Source organism: Microtus oregoni, unplaced genomic scaffold (genome assembly GCF_018167655.1).
Source record: "Microtus oregoni isolate MIOR12 unplaced genomic scaffold, Mior012 000026F_ref0000081, whole genome shotgun sequence".
Classification (NCBI taxonomy): domain Eukaryota; kingdom Metazoa; phylum Chordata; class Mammalia; order Rodentia; family Cricetidae; genus Microtus; species Microtus oregoni.
The window spans coordinates 18,155,104-18,178,273 of NW_024543085.1; the positions used below are offsets into that span (position 1 = coordinate 18,155,104).

The 23,170-nt window shown below is 42.3% G+C and overlaps 1 protein-coding gene across 1 annotated transcript in view; it reads right to left on the bottom strand.

The window, feature by feature from the left end:
- The window catches only part of Fam3c (FAM3 metabolism regulating signaling molecule C), a 50,816-nt gene extending 46,354 nt beyond the window's left edge, over positions 1-4,462 (bottom strand). The window contains exon 1 of the mRNA XM_041675693.1: positions 4,328-4,462. The gene's annotated coding sequence lies outside the window, so the exon portion shown is untranslated. The remainder of the gene's footprint in view (positions 1-4,327) is intronic.
- Positions 4,463-23,170: the final 18,708 nt, after the last annotated feature.

Here is a 23,170-nt window from a genome sequence, read left to right on the forward strand (position 1 = left end):
CCTTACCTCTCAGCTGCTCTTCCTGGTTAGCAACAGGGAAGAACACTCCAGAAACCTGTTATCTGATCTACCACAGCCCGGAGGAAGATCCACTCTCCTACACTGGCAAACACAGTCTAATACACAGTCTCTACTTAAAAACAGGTGACGGAAGGTGCCTAGGCTAGGCCATCTTTGCCCAGGCTAGGCAACAACAGGCAGTCAAGCCTGACAGACATTCTGAGAGCAGTGTTGCAACCCCAGACAGCTCAGTGTTAGCCATTTCATAGCAGAACTCTGGAGACTAGAGAAACCAGGAAGAGACCTAGAATTCTTTCTGCCCCTCCAAGACATGGGGCTGACGGCGGAAGCATGCCGGCTGATCCACATGCACTTAACCAGTTTTCCAACAAAACGCTTATGGGACTCAAAAGAAAATAAAAAAAAAAGAATTCTTCCCTCAACCTAAGTAATACAGCGAACCAACTTTCTTCATCCATGAAGGAAGCTCAAACACACGTAGGGCTATTCGGCACCCACTTCTCAGTGATACAGAAAGACGGGTGTAGGATCACAAATGCCATTAGAGCTTTGCATTTTCCTGAGCTGTCAGCCAGAGTTTGGGTCTCTTCTGAGACGGACTGGTTAACCTTTATTGCCACTACATCTCAAAACCATTCTGCCCAGGAAGGTACATGGCGAGTCACATCGCGAGTCAGGCTATTTAGTCAATAAAGTGGGAATTAGTGAGGACTATTAAAAAGAACTGATAAAAAGCTACAGGTCAAATGGACCCGCCACACCTACTGTGCATGCTACACGAAGGAAATATTTCGGTGTACTACAAGACTTTCTAGTAAGCCACGACTGCATAAATGGATGGGAATGAGCAGCAGGGCTAGAGAGCCCGACACCAGGTACACCTGAGGTACACTTCAGCCACGAACACAATCTTCATTACAATCAGACATTGGGGCAGGACACCGTCCATCAACTCCTACAAACACTTCACGCGGTTGAACATTTGAAGAAATAGTAATGGAACGATTGTCTGCATGGTATTGTTGTGTGCACATCTGTGTGGGTCTACGCATGCACTGTGTGGGAGGGTACGCATGCATGTGTGTGGACCCAGACATCGCTGTCAGCTGTCTTCTTCAGTTACTCCCTGTGCTCTCTCGTTGAAACTGGATACTCTTCAGGCTCGATGGACCAACCAGGGAGTCCCAGAGATCCCTTGGCAAGCACTCTGAAGAGTGAGAGGTCTCCCCAAACTCCAGTAGAACTGTTTTTATCTTATATCCTAACCTTCACAGTAACTCTTTAACATCGCAAGAGCAGCCCTGAGGCCCTAGACACCTAAAATACTTTAAGAAAAACGCTGCCTTTCCCATTAACAGTCTAAATGCAGAGGGTCCTGAACACACTTTACTTTGTAAAGATTCAATGACACACCCTATCACGCTCTTTTACGGCCTCACAGAAGTGTTACCCACACCAGGGAGGTCAGAAGCACTAGTGTGCCTTTGAACAAGCCAATTCCTGTGCTCCTACAGACCTGCAGGATCAGACTCCTCGGAGCAGGCATTAAAATCCTCCGCGTTTAACAAGCTTCTGGACTGAGTCTCTCTGGGACTTAGAGCTGAGAGCTTCAGGGTAACAGCACACCAACCCACACAGAGGAAAAGTTAAGAGAGGGGGAAAAAAATAAAAATGAATACCAAGGCGGATCCAAGACAAAATAAAAACCCAAACTACAAGTCATATGGCAGGAATGTTCATTCTTCTTTGAAGCACGGACGGAAATGGGGCTGTCTGTCCCCGGGCCAGGTCTGCCAGGTGGAAGAGGGGAAAGCAGGCAGGGAAGCTGGAGAGCGGTGAGGAAAAAAAAAAGAACTCCTTGGCAACGGTTAAAACAGATTCCTCAGGCCTAAACTGCCCACATGTTTTCCCACAGATCTTCCAGGTCTTCTCCTCTACAAAGCAGAATTCTGTTCAAAAATCTAACGGCCACTTGAAAAACTGAAATGGTGATTCGCTTTCTAGAACCCAGAACATAAAAAAAAAAAAACAACAAAAAACAGTGCAGAGTCCTACAAACTAGCATGTTTAACAACCTTAGTCCTACCCTATACAATTTCGGGAAAGACGGGCAGACAGATATTACCAAGAAAAAGGTACAAAGGGGAGGCAAGGTGGTTCTGCAGGTAAGTGTGCTTGCTGACAACCCTGACATCCAGAGCTCAAGTCCCAGAAAGAAAGCCAGCTCCTACAAGTTGTCCTTTACCCCCACACAGGAGCCACACCATGGGTGTTTTCCCCGCCTCCTACATACGAAAAGGAACAAAGGAAAAGAAAAATAAACTTCTTTCGAAAAGAATGACAAAAATAAAAACTATGTTTTAATTATAGGAGGAACAAAGTAGGGTATGACATTTCAGTTTACACACTGTTGAGATTTTGATTTGTTTTTAAGAAAGAAAACAAGGAAGAAAGGGAGGCACAAATCAACACCCCGTGTGGCGGGGGTTGTCACTTCCTGCAACTACTTTACACTACACTTGGTAAGGATTTGCAGCTTCTTAAGCTCGGGTTTCAGGATTCCCCTACACAGACACTTCCTTTACACTTGAGGTCAAAGGGAAAACTGAAACACACCAAGGTTGACAGGCTTCAGCAGCCAAACCACTTCTGAGAAGGGCTCGACCTGCCCGAACAGAAAGGCAGGTCAGCAGCCATTGGCACAGCACAGAAAGAAGCCACAGAGGAAAAAGAAAAATGTATCAGCTAAAACAATTTTACAAGCTCCTATTTTTTATTGTCCAATGCCCTTCGAAACTCATTCCAAGACCACTAATTGCAGGTGCCATTAGTCAGCACAGCTGATCCCACAGCACACTCTTAACAAGCTTGGTGGAGATGTGATGAAAACCACCAGGAACTCATTGCTAAGTACGGATGCTCCTGCATCCATCTAACTAGCACACAAGATGCTCAACTGGGTACCAAAGGGGCAGGGGGAGACAAAAGAGAGAGTGCGACAGTGAGAGTTTGTGGCAATCACTCGGGTTTACATAATTCCCCTCTGTAGCTTTTCATCTCCACAACCATGCAGAGACACTGAAAGTCACTGACTAAAGGAATTTTTATCTTGCCCTTTTATGTTATTTCTTCATACGAAGAATGGTCGTTTCTAATAGAGAACACGTTTTAAGAATCTGTGAAACAGCCCTAATCACTTGCATAAAGCTAAAAACAAAACCTAGTAGACCGCCAGAGAAATCACCAGACTAGCATCGTCCAGAAACAGAAGTACAGTAGCTTAAGGAAGGCTAACTTACCCATTCCGCCACTTTCCCATTTAGTGGCAACGGGGAAAGTTATTAACTGTATTTTCTGCATTAAATGGAGATCTCTCTGTACTCCCTAAGTCACTGTGTAGGCAACAATGTCTCCAAAGTCTTGGGAAATCTAACAGTCTATCCTGGTCCTTCATGAATGAATCTCACAGGCCCGGAACCTACCATTATCATCCAATTCTACTTAATATCTCACGAAACTCTTATTTTAATACGTAGAATGTGAGTAGCAATAGGTCCCTGGAGTTGTGGAAAAATATGTGCGTGTGTGCGTGAAAATACCGAGTAACTGAGATAGTAAAGACACAAAGTACTGACTTTGTATCCATGTATTTCTGCCTAAAAAGAAGCAAGGCAAAAGTTCTATCAGTTCTGTATTGTAGGAAGTGATTGTAAGTTGAGGCTGGCGACTTCCACCAAGTTACGGCCGGACACATCAATCTGAAACAGTCCAACCGTCACTCGTTATTTAGGCATAATGGCACTGACCATCAAGTGTACTACAGCTATGAATACAGCAGGGGTAAAAAAAAATGAGATAATACAAACAGCGCTCATCAAAGACATAAAACACCAACGGGCTAGCTTGCAAAGGGAGAAAGTGGCTTTGCAAGTGGCTCCAGCTGGGCAGAGCCTTTAAACTTTACAAGGGAGTCAAGCCGGCCCTGCAGGGAGTTCAAGTCCAGCCTTGCAAGTCCCATCCCATCCCGTTCTCCGGGAACGCTCAGCCTGCGGGATTGCGGCCGCCAGGGGCACACCCGGCTTCCAGGTGCGTGCAGCTCGAGCCCGGGGACGGCCGCGACCCGGAGCCAGGTGCAGACGCCGCTGGCCGTGCGGGCCGCGATGCTCGCACGGCCCGGACCCGCGGCGGCGGCAGCAGCAGCAGCAGCAGCCGGGACCCGCGTCGGGATGCCAGGCAGCCGGCTTGGAGCTCCTCTCCTGCCTCCGCGCCCAGCCGCGCCCAAGCCCGCCTCCAGCCCGAGCCTCACCCGCCAGCGGCCGCGCCGCCGCTAGTCCTGCAGGAGGCCGACGGGAACCTCCTCCTCCTCCACCGCCGCCGCCGCCGCCTCCGCTCGCGCCCAGGCTCCCTCCGGCTCGTCCCGCCGGGCCCCGCGCTCGCCCGCGCCTAGGAGGAAGCCAGCTCGTCCCAGGCCTCCTCCCACGCTGCCCGCCGCCGCCAATGGGCCCCGCCGCCGCGCAGCCGCGCACGCCCTCTGGCGGTGGAGGACCGAGCCGGCGCCGGCGCCGCCACCCTCCCCGGTCGCCTCTGCGACTCCAGCCCAGCCTTGCTCAATCTGCGCCTGCCACGTGGGAGCTGCCTGCCGCGTCCTCAGCCAGGGGCTGAGTGACTCCCCCGGGAGGAGGGAGAATGTGTCAGCGCCTCCGCCCTTAAGTCACACGTACAGAATCCCAACCTTTGAAATGACCAGCCCCCTCCTAGACTTGCATCAGACTAGGACCATACGGAAAATCTTCACTTGACTGCTAGAAACTAGGTAACTGATCAGAAAAATCCTATAGGCAGGACCATCACAGCAAATTCTGCAGCCCTGAGTGGTCTATCCAAGAAAAAAAGTATTGTTTGCAAGCCAATTTCTGTTTTCAAATTATTTGCAATATGATAAATGTTTTTCCTCTTTTCTTAGGAACTTTATTTTTTTTTGTGAGATTGTATGGGTCACTGGGAAATTAACACAAATTTTAGTATGCGCAATCTGAGAGTACAATATTAGATCATGCTTCAAATCCATATCTGAATAATTAGCAACTATTAACTATTATTTCTTGGGAAAATTTCATGGTTGGATAATTTATGGTAGCAAAAATTAAAAAGCAGACTATGGCAATTATGTTAACATATTTCAGCTTTCCTTCAAAAATATGAAACATGCAACCCAAAACAGAGTTTTAGATTCTGATGCTATGACCCAGGAAAGGGAAAGAAAGAGAAAACAGCTGAGCACCTTCTAACTGCCCAATACCTTTCTAGGTCTTTGAGTCACTGTTCTATTGCTGTGAAGAGACACCATGAACAAGGCAACTCTTGAAATCATTTAACTGTGGACGATCATCGCAGAGGGAAGCAGACAGAAATGGAGCTGGGGTAGTAGCAGAGAACTTTATGCCCTGATCTTCAGGCACCAGGTAGAGAACAAGAGACATTACTGGGCCTGGCAAGGGCTTTTGAAACCTCAAAGCCCACCCCTAGTGACACACCTTTTCCAGCAAAGCCACACCTCCTAATTCTTCCCAAACAGTTCCACTAACTGGTGACTAAGCTTTCAAATATGTGAGCCCATTGGGGAGGGGTTGCGTGCTCATTCAAACCACCACTTTCTTAAGGTACATGTTCTCATGCTTAGGCAAAGTAGAAATCTGTATGTTACTTTAATGAATCAATGAACCAAGATTTAAAAATTAGTTCTAAATCACTTGGTCAAAAAGCAAGTTGTGCATTTCCATTTGATTCCGCTCAGCCACAAATAAGAAGCATTTAGCTTTTACCTTATCACAAAGCTGTGGCCATGTATATATGCTATCCCTCTACTTCCTGTATCCCACTGAAAGAATTTAGGAAGCCTCTTGAGTAGGAATTTCCTGTTTGGGAATGAGCTTTCTCCTCTATAATTGAACAGACCAGTAAGGAAACTGTAGTTGCCACATTCTTAGAACCCCACTCCTGAAGCAGTGTTTCTTCCTAAAGGCTGTTTGATCTCCTATTCCCAACGCACAATAAGATGTAGCTCAAAGTCCTTCTGGTCAGCAATAATGTTAAGAATACTGAGTCACAACCAACATTGTTTTGTTTTGATTTGTTGAATAAAACAGAGCGTAACCATTCCCAAACACGTGCAGCCTGCACTCTGTGAGAATCTGTGTATCTGTGGATATGTCTTGTTTTATTTGTGTTATAATGTAGACTATTTATTTCTTACTTAGGACAGGTTGTGAGTTTTTGTTTTTAAGTCAATAAATCACTCCTTTAGAATAGTTCAGACTTAGCGTGTTTTGTGGAAAGGTCAGACTAACTTCCTGTGTTTCATTTGTCAGGGTTAGGGAGGCAGGGGAAGTATTTGGGTTTAATGAGCACCAGTTAAGGAAAATGCCAGACACTTTACAGCTCTGGGAGGTACTGACCAACCTAGTGTTCCTGTGTGTTATGACAGGTGATGATCACTTACGTTCTAGAGCTAATGTTGCGTGTCTACTTACTACGTGCCAGCACAGGTCTAAGATCTTGACATCTGCCCATTCATTTAATCCTATAAATACAGAGAAGGAAAAGAAAGAGCAGAAGAAAATTATGCCAGAGTTGAATTGCTAGGACCTCACAGGACCAAGCTGCAACCTACGCAAGTAAATTCATAGCCCCTCCCATTTTCTTGCCAAAGAAGAATTTTTATGGATCAGGCATGGTGCCAAATACCTTTAATCCCAGCACTTACTTGAGAGGCAAAGAGAGGGAGGTCTTTGTGAGTTCAAGACCAGTATGGTTTACATAGTGAGCTTCAGGACAGCCAGGACTATATAGAGAGAGTCTGTTTCAAAAAACAAACTGAAGAAGGAGGAGGAAAAAAGAGGAGGAGAAGATTCATCTTCTATTAAATGGGTGTGGGTTTTGAGGTAAAACTACAATCTGTGATTATAAAGATTCTATCATATTATAAAATACAAAAATTATAAAAATCCTCGGGACCTTAGTTAACTGGAATAGTCCATTTGGAATCATTCTTCTGTATTTAGAATAGATTATGTATAAATATGACCACCAAGGATTGCAGTTATTCTGCAAAGTAACCCAGACCAGGATACTAAATGATGAGAAACTACCACACGGGAGGGGACGGTACGTATCTCCAAGCTGTGCTGATCACCCACACTGGGGCAATGGTGTGGGTGTGTCGTATTGGGCCTCCAACCTGCTATGGTTTGGGTTGTTGGCCCCAGAAACAATTGTTAAAGTTTCGGTCGGCAGTCTGTGATCCTGTTGGTTGATGTTGGGACCTACCTATAAGAAGTAAGCTCTCAGTGAGGATATAAGATTACCAAGGGTGGATTCTTGATTGAGACATTGGCAACCCAACCACTTCCTTTCTCTCATTTGCCCTTCTGCCACTGTGAAATGAGTGTTCCCCTGCATGGGGTCTGAGTTTAGAATTCAATATAAGCATATTTTTATATCTTAAAGTAATCCTACTGCCCAGCTCCTGGCACGAGGTCCTGGCATGAAGTCCACAGGCCCAAAAGTAACAGTTTAGCTAACATGGATACAAATATCCTAAAAGCTGAGCTAAAAGAAATCCTGAGTTGATAATCTCAGGAATTTTGTCCACTGACAGAAAGCTAACACAACCCTAGCTGTGCTCGGAGCTAAGTGAATCTCCAGAGTGACTCTAGACGGTGCCAGTGGGCCTACCCAAATGAAAGCACCCACAGCATCCTGACATCACAGACATTTGTTAAGCTCTGACATGGTTTTTAAGATAGTCGTCAATAACGTAACCACAGAGAATAAGGCTTATTGAGCGGTGAGGAGAGCTGGCTGGGGATAGGAGTAGGATTACTTTAAAATATAAAAATATGTTTAAATGAATTATAGACACAACTGTGAGAGATGGCCAGAAACTCACTGTGCTTCAAAAAAAAAAAAAAAGTGGGAGGTATGATAGATTAATGCGAAATACAGAGTAAAAGTGGCAAGCTTTATAGTCATACTGGGTAAAATATAAAACTCAGGTGTAGTTTAAAACTATGATTCAGAATTTTTAGAACAAGGTGCACTCAGAATTTTGAGCTTTGTTTTTGCTCATAAAAACAATAATTATAGAGAGGCTAGAACCTTGACCCTTTTCATAGCACTGAATTTTGATAAGTCCATAAACTAAGTGGTTTAATTTGCTATGATGTATATATAAAACAGAATATAATCATTTAATCATTTCCTTTGCATAAAAAGCATGCTTAAGTTTTCAGTCTATCCCTACTTTTCTATTAATGTAAAAGAGAATTCTAAATGCTCAAAAAGTTTGCTTGTTTAAATAATATCATTTCCATTCTGCTTCAAGAGTATCTTTCAGTGTGCGAAAACTTTAGCATTTTTGTCTAAGTTATGAGTAAAATTAGGTGAGAGTGTATAAGATGACCCATATCTTGAAAATGTATTCAAGTAATGACTACGAAGCAGAACCCCTGCCCTTGGAATAAAATGCAGATGTATATAACAATTATTAAGATTATTAATGGATCCCTCAAAATTACTTTGTAATTCTGTCTCATAACATATTACTCTCCCTTTTAACCTCATATAGTAGCTCATAACTATCCATAACTCCAAGTCCAGGGACTTGGACTCCCTCTTTTAACCTCTGAGGGTACAAAGCATGCATGTGATGCACAGAGAAACATGCAAAGCATATATATATATATATATATATATATCTGTATATATATATCTTGAAATAAATATATCTGAATATATATATACAGATATATTTATATATATGAATAAAGTAAATACTGTAAAAAGCCGAATGGTCCTGTGCCACTGCAGGTTGGTACGCAAGCCAGGAACTGGGCCCGGAGACTTAAAAACACACACAGAGACAGACACAAGTCATCCTTGAGACAAGAATGCCCACTTTATTGTGCTCAGGAGCAGCTTATATAGTGCACTGGCCACGCCCCAGCTCTCGGGATCTTTCAGCTGCAGACCCATCAGAGCCCACTCCACCATCAGGGGCTCCAGCTCAGAGCAGCTACAGGCTGCTCAGAACAGAGGAAAACAAGCTGTTTACCAGAAATTCAGGGTCTGGGGGTCCACAGCCTCCAACAGCTCCCAACAAAATACATCTAAAAATATTGTAAATTTATGTTTGTCGGATTTTTAAAGCTAATGCTGTAAGTATTTTCTTTGCCATAGAGCAAATAGGAAAATGTGACTGCACCTTTGACCTTCCTGTAACTCAATGAGATAAACTTGAGTCAACAAAAACACTTCTGTGCACATACAAAAAAAATAAAAAAAAAATTGGCTAGAAAAGCTTTACAGAAAACACAACTGAACAAATATTGAATAAAGTTGTGTTATTCTAAGATATAACTGCTTAGGTCTGTGACTTCATCACTGAAGATGTAGTATGGGAACCCTTTAATCCCTAAAGGACTCGGGCTGACTGTGCTGTTTTTATTAAACATTAACTTCTCTAGTTACATTCAATTGCAAGGTGCTGCTTGCTCTGAGAGGCAAGATAGTAGGAATACGTGTAACAAAATACTACCTAATTGTTAGACTCCCATTAACATTGTTCTCTCCTGAATTACCTGGCCATTGCCGGCAGATCCACAACAAGGTCGGGGGCCAAAATCCCGTGTGTTCACAACAGGGCTAAGAAAGAAACAAGTAACGAAAGAGAGATAAAATAAAACAAAGCAGAACTTACTGATACATCGCCGGGTTCCTTCTGTACCTTTTTTTTTTTTTAAATTTATTTATTTATTAAAGATTTCTGTCTCTTCCCCGCCTCCGCCTCCCATTTCCCTCCCCCTCCCCCAATCAAGTCCCCCTCCCTCGTCGGCCCAAAGAGCGATCAGGGTTCCCTGCCCTGTGGGAAGTCCAAGAACCACCCACCTCCATCCAGGTCTAGTAAGGTGAGCATCCAAACTGCCTACAGTGTACCTTTTCCACTGGGCATTCCCTACTCTGAACTTTGTGGAGCCTTTGTCATTAGTACAATGATCATCTGTCCCAAGAAATCAGACGGAAATACTGGAGCCCTGGATAGCTGCATCGACTTTCAAATGCTGGCATGATTTCATGAGTGGCATATCTTACCTCAATGCAAATCTATGACCTAAATATAGAGCCGGACCCACCTTGCTTCCCTAGTTGCTTTTTAAACTGCTTTACAAATTCTAGGTTAATATTTCTTGCAGTGTCTTTATTGCCTCCACTCCCACGGTGAGGGAATTGACATCTATGTTCCTCAATGCTTCTTCTGATTCGTTCCTTCCACGCTGTTGCTTTAGACTCATTTAGGGAAGCCAGTGCATTTTAGTCATTTTTTTTCTGTCACTGTGAACAAAATATCTGACAGGAAAAAAAATGTATGGAGGGAAAGATTGATTCATATTCGCCCACCATTTCAAAAGGATTCCATGGCATGGCAGCCATGGCAGTGTGGCTTATGTTGGTGGTGGAACTTTATGGTAGAGGTTTGTTACATGGAGACCAACCAAGTACCACATCTGAGCTATTCTGACTGTACCCTGATTGAATATGAAAGCTTAGTTATGAATCCTTTATTATTTTTTCTATATATATATTTTTTGGAAATATTTTCTGTAGAACTGCTGTGGTTTCTTTGAGGCTTATTTTCTATTTTCAAGTGTAATTTATTTAGCCAGAGAAGGTCCTGCCCCCATACAGAATCTGGTATTTTGTAATGTTCCATTCAATAGTCAAATTTTCCATTTCTATTCATGAAGCCAAAGCCAAAGAAATTGCTCACTTTACTGGAAAAATAATAATAATAATAATAAAATAAATAAATAAAATAGCAGGGGGGGAATTGACCCTTCAGGCTCTATAGATTCCAAAGCCCACTCATCCTCCCAAATCCCTTTTTTCTTCCATTCCTCCAGGCCACCATATGACCCATTATATGGTCATGATGACAGACTTGAGGTGACAGGGCTGTGTTTGGAATTAGAAAGAGGAATTTAGATCCTGGTTCTATCCTTTTTACTAACCAAGTGACTTGAAGCAAATTGCTTGGTCTGTCAAAGGCCATGTTGTATCTATAAATTAGAACAATAACATTTCTCTTACTGTTTTTAGTATAGAAATGGAACTTACCTATGTTTTCAGAAGTTGCTGAAAGAGGGCCTTTCCCTTGTTGTATGCACACACGGAGGTGCACGCTCATCGGTTTGGCCAGCCATCCTGCTCATTTGCATGATCTTACCTTCCCCATCCTCGGGACTCCAGAGGTTTGTTACTGTCAGTGTAGTCTGCACTACCTTCCGCTCATCTACCCTGAGTCATAGCAGAAGGCTTCCAGCAGTCAGCCAACGTGTCACGTCTCTGTCCCCAGGGCACGCCACGGGTGCTCATCCACTGACCCCCTCCAGGACATAAGAGGCTACGCATTTAGTCCCTGTGCCTGTAATTTAGCTCACCCTGCCAAACGCTTAGCTCCTGTACCAATCCTCTCCGTGTCCCTGTGGGTGGGGGGTGGCCCTTTAACACCTTTAGAGGAGCCTCTCCTTTGCACCAGGAATTTATGATGTAATTTCATTTTAGAGCTGCTCGCCTGCTATCACCGAGGAATTCTGAAACAGTAGTTGAATATCTTCAGCATCAGAACAGTGTCAGGCACACCGCAGCTCCCCTACCTTTGTGTCTATTGAACTCAGCAGCACAATACAGGACAATTTTGAGCTCTGTATGAACCCTCAGATGTTTTAATATATCTCATTTTCAAGAGAAGATGCACGCACTGGCAACTAGACGTCTGTTGTATATTGCTGCAACTTTGTCACTTCTGTTATTGCCCGAATGGAACCGTAAGATGGACTTTTTTCCAATGGAATTTCCTTACCATTTGCCCATGTTATCCCCAAAGTAAGAAGAGGATGTGGTTATAAAAGGACTTGAGAGGTTTCTTTGCGGCACTCAGGTAATTCTGTCTCTTCACTGTGGTGATAGATTCAGGAATCAACATAGGATCCATTGACAGAGGACAAAAATCACACAGAGAGATGGCTACTGGAAAACCTGAGATCAGAAGATAGGGGATTGTATCCATGTTAATATCCTGGCTGTAGAATTGCAGTAGTTTTGTAAGACACTGCAGGTCTAACTAACACTGTGGTGGTTGATACCCAGTCTGTGTATCCAGGACACTGCAGGTCTAACTAGCACTGTGGTGACTGATACCCTGTTTGTGTATCCAGAACTAACTAGAATGAGGGAACCAAGGGCAGTCTGTTCTGGTAGCTTCAGCTCTGCTCAATCCCTGGTTGCTGATGTGACCTCTCCAACTGATGTCTGTCAGTCTGCCTTCTTGCACATCTGGACCTGAAGCTGCTGGTTTTGGAGAAAAACAGGTAAAGAACTGATGAGATCTTTCCATTGCTTCCAAAAGCTGCATATAATGCTACAATGGTCACAGAATAAAAGACTTAATTAGGACCATCCTAAAAAGATCCATGACTAACTACCTAAGATAGTATTCTTGAAGAATCATCTCATCTAATTTAATGTCAGTTTGTATCAAAGTTTAAGGGATTTTGGCATGTGCTACTGGAAAGAATTCAACCAATACAAATTATTCCAGGAGCCTGGAGCTATTCTATTAGCCTCTAGCATAGAACAGGTCTCCTATTACACAATGACAGATAATAGTATCTTCAATCAATTCTGGAGAATGACAGAGGTCTTAGTTACTGGGGCTGCCATGACAAATCTTGGCCTAAACAACAGAAATTTATTCTCTCACCATCTTGCAAGACGGAAGTCTGAAATGAAAACAAAGCCTTGGCAGTGACTCAGGGAAAATTAGGGTCCCCTCTTAAAGTTCCTAGTCACATCAATAACAGAACTTGAGAAAGAATTCCCGTGGAAACTCAAGGACAATTTTTTAGTTAAAAAGAAGACCTCAGGAGCTACTGGAGGAGAACAAGGGAGAGAAAGGGAAAAGCCATGTCTTTAAGCAGAAAATCAGATATAGTAGATGACAGAGAAACACGGTGGAGAGAGAGGACTTAGAGAAAGAGAAAGGAAGCTCCTAGTGTCAGGGAGAAAGCCCACATTGTTAGAGAAATAACACTAAGAAAAGGAAAAGCTACACGGTTCTAAATAATTCAGAAAAGCAGGCAGACTTACAATTCTTCATGCAACAGCGAGGATTCTGGGAAGGAAAAATAGAGTATATATTTCAAGGACTAATTATCACACCCATCTCATCAATATATCCTAGGGGTCTTCTCAGCCAAAGTGAAGGAGCCAGCCCAACTGGAAAGTTAGCTTTCCACACAGGCCAGGGACCCGGCTCTCGTATCAGGTCTTGGAGGGTCAGTGGAGATTCCTTCTTAACCTTGCTCATCTTCTGGTGGCTACAGCTGTCCTTAGCTTGTGGTGACAGTATTCTAGTCACTGCATCTACCATGCCATGATCCTTTTCTCTGCTTCTCCTCTTTTAGATCTTGTAAAGACACATCATTACTTAGGGCATGCTTAAATAATCTGGGGTCTGTTGGTAATTGATCGTCATAATCTCACAGGTAGTGGCACCATTAGGAGGTGTGGCTTTGTTGGAGGAAGTGTGTCACTGTGTGAGCAGGCTTTGAGGTTTCCCATGCTCAGGATATTGCCCACAGTCTCAGTTGACTTCCTGTGCCCTACAAGATGTAGGATTCTCAGCTACTCCAGCACCACATCTGCCCACATGCCGCCATACTCCCTGCCATGATGATAAGGGACCGCACCTCTGAAACTGTAAGTGAGCCTCCCTCAATTAAATCTTTTCTTTATGAGTTGTGATCACAGTGTCTTTTCCCAGCAATAGAAACCCTGACTAAGACAGTTAGTTAATTTTGTGTTTCTGTGACCAAAGAACTGACAGAGAAGAACACTTACACAAAGATTTATTTACACAAAGATTTCATGGTTTGGGAGGGATTTCATTCCATCACAGCAGAGAGGCTCAGTCATGGTGGGTGGGATCATTGGGGAGAGTCTTGTTCACCAGCACTGGACTGGGAAGCACACAGTAGCTGCAGCTAGGAACCTGGATATAACCTTCAAAACCTTACCCCATGTGACCTACTTCCCCCAGGTGGGCCCCTACCTACTAAATATGCTGTGTGTTATGGTTTTCTGTCTCTTTAAGAGGCAAGCCATGCCCACTTTCTCCCCCTTTGGCTGAGGCAGTCTGATCTTCAGCTTCCGGCCTGAGCTTGCTCTTACATCACAGCATTGTACTTTTCGTAGCCATGAATGTGAAGTAGATCAATTCATGTATGTCTTTCATGGGGTCTTCTTGCAATTTGTAGTCATCCTCATAGAGATCTTACACACTTTGGTAGTTTGAACCCGCTTGTTTCAGTGTAGGAGATGCTACACTAGGGATGTGGCTTTAGCTTCAAGTTCCACTTGTTCATGATTGGTATATAGGAAGCAATTACATCCCGTATATTAACCTTGAATCCTGTCATTTGTCGGCTCAAAGGTTTTGAGTTTTCTGCTTTGTTTTGATTTTTTTAGATTATCATCTCATTTGCAAACAAAGGCAATTTTATTTCCTCTTTTTCAATCTCTATGTTTTATTTCCTTTTCTTGTTTTGTTGTATCAGCTAGAACTTGAAAGTGGAAATACGGTAGTGTGAGCAGACATTCTTGCTTTGTTCTGATCAACTTATGATATCAACTGTAAGTTTTACTTATTCATTGTCTATTTGGGGGACATGCTCACAAAATGTAGCCTGGACTATTCTCAATCTTGTAACCCTCCAGACCCAGACTCCTAACTGCTGGGGTTCTACGTGTGTAACTTGACAGATCTTATCTTCCAAGAAACTAGTTCATTTCATTTATGCTGTCCAATGTGTGGCCACAGAGTTGCTCATACAGGCCAATTGCTATACTTCTAATGTCTCTAACATCTGTAGTAATGGCCTCCCTTTCATTTATGACATTAGTGATTTGTATCTTCTCTCCTAGTCTCTTACTTTACTGGCTAGACATTTGATGATTTTATTGTTTTCATAGCTAGCCTTTGGATTTGTTGATTCAGTTTGTCACTAGAGCCTTTATTAGACCCATCCCTCTAGCCTTCTCATTTAGCTTCAGCACAATTTTAATGGTAGACATTATGATCATCCTGAGGACACCAGCAAGATCCTTTTTAACATAACATTGTCCCCTGCTGTTGCACTTTCCTCTCCTTCACTTCTATCTACTTTGCTCTTCAATTTTCTATTCCAGGCTTTCCTGGTTCTGTGTGACTAGTGTTGCAGCTTGTAAGATAAACCACAGTGGATTGGAGTGCTCTAGCCTCTCTCGGGACACCTTGACATCCTAGAATCACATTTAGATTGCAGTTACCAACCACAGAGATGTTTGTTTTCTGTAGTGTACATATATTTTATTTCTATTTTATCCAAACTCTTGCCCAGTTTATACAGCCTGATGTTATCAAACACATCTCTTATCTTCCTTTCCTCTTATCTCTCCTCCAGTCTTGGATTCCTTACTATTCCTAGACCATGCTTCACGGACTCCATGTTACCATGGCATCTGACAAGTACCTAAAAAGAATACATGAGGAAAGACTCCTCTGATAACACAATATCAGCTTTGAAAAAAAACTACTAAAGCAAAGAAATTATAATTGTGAAATTAATTTTTTTTTTTTGTAGACAGGGTTTCTCTGTGTGACAGCCCTGGGTCTCTTAGAACTCTCTTTGTAGACCAGGCTACCCTGGAACTCACAGAGATTCACCTGCCTCTGCCTCGCAAATGCTGGGATTAAAGGCATGTGCCACCACACCTGGCCTGGAATTATCTTCTTAATAGAATGTTATTTTAAAATGAAAGGCATTTACATTACCATGTAAACCATATATGAACAATTTCACAATAGACATATTGTAAGTGTGAAGTGTGGTCCTGTGGTAGACTGCTTGTTAGCATGCAGGAAGTTCTGGTTTCAAACCACAGTGTTGATATATATATCTTACATTTCAAAACTTTAAAAATATTGTGTTTTTTTATGTTCATCTTTGCCTTCTCAAGATGATACCATAGGTAGTAGAAGGAACAAGAGGAAGACATGTGTTGCAGTCAACAAAGCTGAATGGAATTGGAAATCTGAAGAACATTTTGTCATCAGACATTGAGATGCTGAGTTTGGAGTCTACCCAGCTGGTTTTCAGTCTTCCTTTAATCTAGTATTTCCTCCCTTCCCTGAGTTTTGGAATGCTTAAGTATATCAGGTGCCATTATATGTTGGAAGTATGTGATTTGCTTTTAATTTTTATTTTACAGGTGATTATAGTGAAGAGATTGCATGAATCTCAGAAGAGATTTTGAACTTGAAAACATTACTGAGAGTATAATAATAGTCTATGGGAATTTTTGAAGTTGGACTAAATGCATTTTGCATTGTGATACCATTGCAAGCTTATGGAGACCATGGAATGGAAGATAAAAGTTTGGATGTAATTGGCCCCCATAATCTCATAGGGAATGGCTCTATTACCAGGTGTGGCTTTGTTGGAATAGGTATGATTTTGTTGGAGGAAGTGTGCTACTGTGGGGGCAGGCTTTGAGGTTTCCTGTGCTCAGTGTCTCAGTTGACTTCATTTGTCTTCTGATCAAGATATAGCCACTACCTCTGCCTGCATGCCGTCATGCTAGCTACCATGACTCAACCTCTGAAACTGTAAGGGAGCCCCCTAATTAAATACTTTCCTTATGAGTTGCCGTGATTATGGTGTCTCTTTACAGCAATAGAAAGCCTACCTAAGACACCTTGTCACCTGGACATGTCCAGCTGTTAGGGAATCTGATAGTCTCATGTTGGATGGGAGATGTGCTAGAGTAAATTGGATAGTTATGAAGTAGAAGGAGTAGGCATTGACAGCTCTTTTAACTAATAGTCGACTCTAAGATCTTGAAATAAATGAATATTGTACAATATGAATATTGTACTTTGTTCAATTTTCAATGTGTTTCTATGTCTAAGAAAAAAATCTAGGTGTTTTTTTGCTAAGAAATTAATTCGATGGTGAATCTGATATTTCAAAAGGAGAAAAATGAAAATATTTCACCAGCTTCAATACATGAATGTCAAAACACCCAGTTTTATGTATTGATTTATAGAATAAATAATTTCAAAGTTGGATATAAAGGTGTGTTGTCTCATACTAATTACTCATGGTGCTAAAAACTAACCTTTATAAAAATAAAACTGGTTTGTTTTTCTTATTAGTTAAATGAAGTAGAGGCTTTAAAAAGCCAAAAACTCCCTCTCCATCTTAGGGATCTTGACTACTACTTCAGTTTTTGTTTTTTAAGTTCAAAGTGAACTAAAAATTATGCCCTTAAAATTCAGAGCTGGACACTTAAGGTCATGCTCAACTTCCTTAGCGATCAGGGAAATGCAAATCAAGACAACTTTAAGATACCATCTTACGCCTGTCAGAATGGCTAAAATAAAAAAACACCAATGATAGCCTTTGCTGGAGACGTTGTGGAGAAAGGGGTACACTCACCCATTGCTGGTGGGAATGCAAACTTGTGCAACCACTCTGGAAATCAGTGTGGCGGTTTCTCAGGAAATTTGGGATCAACCTACCCCTGGATCCAGCAATACCACTCTTGGGAATATACCCAAGAGAGGCCCTATCATACAACAAAAGTATATGCTCAACTATGTTCATAGCAGCATTGTTTGTAAAAGCCAGAACCTGGAAACAACCTAGATGCCCTTCAACGGAAGAATGGATGAAGAAAGTATGGAATATATACATATTAGAGTATTACTCAGCAGTAAAAAACAAGGACTTCTTTAATTTTGCATACAAATGGATGGAAATAGAAAACACTATCCTGAGTGAGGTAAGCCAGACCCAAAAAGAGGAACATGGGATGTACTCACTCATATTTGGTTTCTAGCCATAAATAAAGGACATTGAGCTTATAATTCATGTTCCTAGAGAAGTTAAATAAGAAGGTGATCCAAAGACAAACACATAGGCATCCTCCTGAATATTAACCTTCATCAGGCGATGAAAGGAGACAAAGACAGAGACCCACATTGGAGCACCGAACTGAAATCTCAAGGTCCAAATCAGGAGCAGGAGAGAGAGCACGAGCAAGGAACTCAGGACCGCGAGGGGTGCATCCACACACTGAGACAATGGGGATGTTCTATCGGGAACTCACCAAGGCCAGCTGGCCTGGGTCTGAAAAAGCATGGGATAAATCCGGACTAGCTGAACATAGCGGACAATGAGGAATACTGAGAACTCAAGAACAATCGCAGTGGGTTTTTGATCCTACTGCACGTACTGGCTTTGGGGGAGCCTAGGCAGTTTGGATGCTCACCTTACTAGACCTGGATAGAGGTGGGCGGTCCTTGGGCTTCCCACAGGTCAGGGAACCCTGATTGCTATTGGAGCAGATGAGGGAGGGGGACTTGATTGGGGGAGGGGGGGAAATGGGAGGCAGTGGAGGGGAGGAGGCAGAAATCCTTAATAAATAAATATATTTAAAAATAAATAAATAAAAATTATATTCTGAAAAAAAATTTAGAGCTGGAAATTTTTAATAGGAAAAGATTCTTTGGGTAGATGAAATTCTCTTATCTATTAAATCAAATTAATTCTAAACAGCAATTATCACCACTTAGAAAGCAGCAAGCAAAATTCTTGCCAAAATGTGGGCAGACCTATATTTTACCCAGCCTACTCTCTTTTTATTTTTGTCCTTTCGGAGTTGTTAACAATCACCCTGTATATAAATATACAAAATATAAATATAAAATATAAAAGCACTGAATTTTGTATCTCTCAAATGCTTCACCTTCTGTCGAAGTGGTAGGTGGTGTTAGAGAAGGATGTTCCTATTACCTGTGAAGTGATATGTGCAAATTCTGACCTCTGATGTATTTGAAAGCAGAGCTTTAAGAAGAGCTCAGATTTGGAAGAGGTTCTGGCTGAGGGTGGGGCAGGGGGAGCGCTACAGAAGAACTGGAGCTTTTGTAAGATGATGAAAACTCAGGCTTTCTCTGCCTTGTGAGGACACAGTGACACGTTGGCTATTTGTGCTAAAGAGATGGCTAAGTCGTTAAGAACATTTGCTGGTCTTGCAGAGGAAGAAGGCTTGGTTCCAGCACTCACATGGTGGCTCACGGCTGTCTGTATCTCTTATTTCAGGGAGTCGGATGCTCTCTACTGGCTTCTGCAGGCACCAGGCACATATGTGGTACATATATACACATCATGCAGGCAAATACTCACACATATAAAACAAAAACAAGTAAATGTTGTTTATGTGTATGAGGGTTTGCACCACAGGCATACCTAGTGCTCACAGAGCCCAAAAGAAGGCATAGATCTCCTAGAACTAGTGTCATAGATAGCTGTGAGCAGCCAGGTGGGTGCTGGGAATCAAACATGGGTCCTCTGGAAGAGCAGTCAGTGCTCTTAACTGCTGAGTCATCTCCACAGCCCCATGAATAAATCTTAATAAAAGGGAAAGAGGAAGGAGAGGAAAGAACTAGAGGTGATGTCAGCAGTAGTTACTTGCCAGTCAGGAAGGGAGCTTTTCCCAGAAATAAAATTCCCTTATACTTTGATCTTGAATGCTCAAGCTACAAAAAATAAACCCTAAAGCTTATCTCACTCAGTCTGTGCTATTTCTTACAGCTACAAAGATCCATGAGTTAGAGACCTGGTCCCTGCTTGGGGCTATTAGGAAGTGATGGGGCCTTCTAGAGGTAGAGCCTAGAGGGAGGTCTTTAGGTCACTGCAATGAGTTCATGTCCTTAGTGGGTAATGGGTCCTCCGTCCTTTCTTCTTCCTCTCTTTTCTCATTTCCAGGCTGAAGGTAAGCACTTGCAGTGTGACATACACGCGTTGTTACGTGCTACAGGCTCAAAGCAACGCAGCTCATCACAGACCTGATACCTCTACAACTAGAGCCCAAACTGACATTTTTCTTTGTAAATTGTGTCAAGTATTTATTGTGACACAACACTACAACTGACTCAGACAAATTAAAAACTGGGCTGGAGCGATGTTTCAGAGGTTAAGAGTGTGCCCTTCTCTTGCAGAGGACTCAAACGCAATCCCTAACACCCACATTGGATGACCCACAAACACCTAAAATTCTATATCTGATGTCTCTTGTTAGAGGGCCCTGGCATTCACATGTACATACTCACAGGTAGATTCATACACGTACACATAGCTAAAAATAACAATGAAATAAATCTTTCAAATGTATTAAAAACTTTCACAATCAGAAAGTTGCTGCATGACGTAGAAAGGACCAAAGGCAATGGGGTTAAACATGCTCTGCCTGTGGGATGGATATAGTGCAGTAGCGGTTGTGCGTTCGACTTTCAAACCCACACTTTAATCAGGACTCTTCCACCGCATATGAGCCTATTGTAAAATTTGCCCTAAGCCAGCAACAGGGTCAAGAATAATAGTCAGAAAGAGAGAGAGAGAGAGAGAGAAAACACTCATAAAAAAGAGCCTCGGGTCTGAGTCCAGAGAAACCATTAGACCTGTGAGTGTCGATTTTTAGTTCTGTGAACTTGGGAATGTAATTAACCTCTCTGACCCTCAGTTTCTCCCTGAGTAAAGTGTAGATAATTCAAACTGTCACACTGTGTTCTAAGGTCTGAATAAAGTATCTATTATAGTGCGGCAGTTTGGGTTTTGGTCATTTAAGATCTCAATCTTATGAAGGTTAAACTCTTCTATTACTCTAGATGATGTAAGAAGAGCGTCAATCATAGCACTCCATTCTGTGATCTCAAGGGTAGGCCACTTATGAAGGCTAGGAAACAAAGTTTCTTACCGGAAATTCAAGTCTCCAACAGAAACACATCAAGATAGGTACATCCTTTGAGAGTTGCTGCTATTGAGGTCTGTTGTCAGAGGCATGCTCATTTGTTTCCCTGCCACTCAGACCAGAAATAATTACATAAAACTGTATTAATTAAAAAACACTGCTTGGCCAATCACTTAAGCGTATTGCTAGCTAGCTCTTATATCCTAAATTAACCCATTTCTATTAATCTGTGTATTGCCACTTGGCTGTGGATTACCGGGTAAAGTTCTATCCCATGTTTGTCTCTGGCAGGGGCTATATGGCAACTCACTGACTCTGCCTACTTTCTCTCAGCATTCAGTTTAGTTTTCCTGCCTAGCTCTAGTCTGCTCTATCACAGTCCAAAGAAGCTTCTTTATTCACTAACCAATAAAAGCAATACATATAGAAAGGACTTCCCACACCAGAGATTTTGCAAACCATCTGGAATTTTGTCCTTTTTTTAGATTTGGTTGTTGAGTTCCCTTCTGAGTCTGTTACTAACATAGTTTTCTTGATAAGGTTCCATATCTATTGTCCATGCTTATGACTAAGAGCCCACAGTGGAAAAGATAAACAGACTAGCAGAATGGTTAGATAGTAAATGCTTAGCATCCTTTTTATTATTGGAGCAGAGTTTTTGGTATTCTTTGTGGGACAGCTGTATAGTGTTTGGGTTGTATTGCTGTGGTTGGTGTGAAAAAAAGCTGGGTGGTTAATAGCTGGGCAGGAGGTGTGAGCAGGACCTCCGGGGAAAGAAAGGAAGAGGAGGAAAAATCTAGGTGCATGGAAGATGCCAGGAGACACAGAGAAGAAACAGAAGGTGCAAGATATAAGAGAGTTCTGACACCATGTGATAGAATGTACATTAATATAAATGTAAAGTTATAAGGGCTAGTTAGTAGCAAGCCTAAGCTATAGATCAAGCTTTCATAATTAATAAGATGTCTCCGTGTCATAATTTGAGAGCTAGTTGGCAAGACAGAAGAAGACTTGTTACGGTGTTCAATGTAGGTCATTTTAATTTGAAGAATATTGTCTCAATGCAGCTTGCCCTCTTCTGTTGTGGGACACTATGAGCTTTATTCTTAGAAAAGTAGCGAAGTAGCTGGGCATGATGGAGCACACATTTACTCCCAGGAGTCAGAGAAGCAAGCTGATCTCTGTGAGCTTAAGGCCAGCCTGGTCTGTAAAAGAAGTTCCAGGACATCCATGAAGAGATCCTGCCTAGAAGAAGCAGAAAAAGAATAGGAGGAGGAAGACAAGGAGGAGGAGGAGGAGGAGGAGGAGGAGGAGGAGGAGAAGGAAGAGGAGGAGGAGAACAAGGATGAAGATGAGGACGAGGAGGAGAAAGGGGGAAGAAAAGATAAGAGACCAGGTAGTGGTGATGCATACCTTTAATCTCATACTCAGGAAGCAGAGGCAGGTGGATCTCTATGAGTTTGAGCCAGTCTGGTCTACAGAGCAAGTTATAGGACAGCCAAAACCACACAGGGAAACCCTGTCTTGAAAAACCAAAAAGAAAAAAAAGGAAGAAAGAAAAACAGTATAGTATAGTATAGTATAGTATAGTATAGTATGGTATAATATAATATAGTAGAAAGTGGTTCAACTTAGAACCCCATGACAGGAGTTCAAGGATTGGGTCTTCTCCTATCCATCTCATGACTGCTCCAGCCTCGTTAAGTCACTTTTCTCGTATAAGAATATATATTGGGCCAAATGAGCTCTGAGGACTACTCTAGCTCAAAATCGAGTTTCTGCATATTTAACATTATTTTCATTTATCCTCATCTACAGGAATTATGAGAATGGGTTCCATTTCTTTTCATGTCTTGCCACTCATCTTCAAACTATGCAAGCGACACTGAATATAGAATTTTGCTCCCACTTAGGAGATTTTCTCTTACAGTCTTCGTTGGATAGGATGCTGGGAAACGACCCTCACTTCTCAAAGTTCTGCTCAAACCACCTGAGAAGCCATCCCTAAGCTCCTGTGTACAGTTCCTGCTCCATCCCTTTCTATATACATAAATATCTCATTATTTTCTGGTTTTTCCAAAGATGAATTTATTTTGATTTTAAGCATGAATACGTGTGTGTGTGTGTGTGTGTGTGTGTGTGTGTGTGTGTGTGTATATACTATATGCTATATGTATGTATATGTACCACGTGTGTTTCTGGTGCCCACAGAGGCTAGAAGAGAGCATCACATAATGGACGA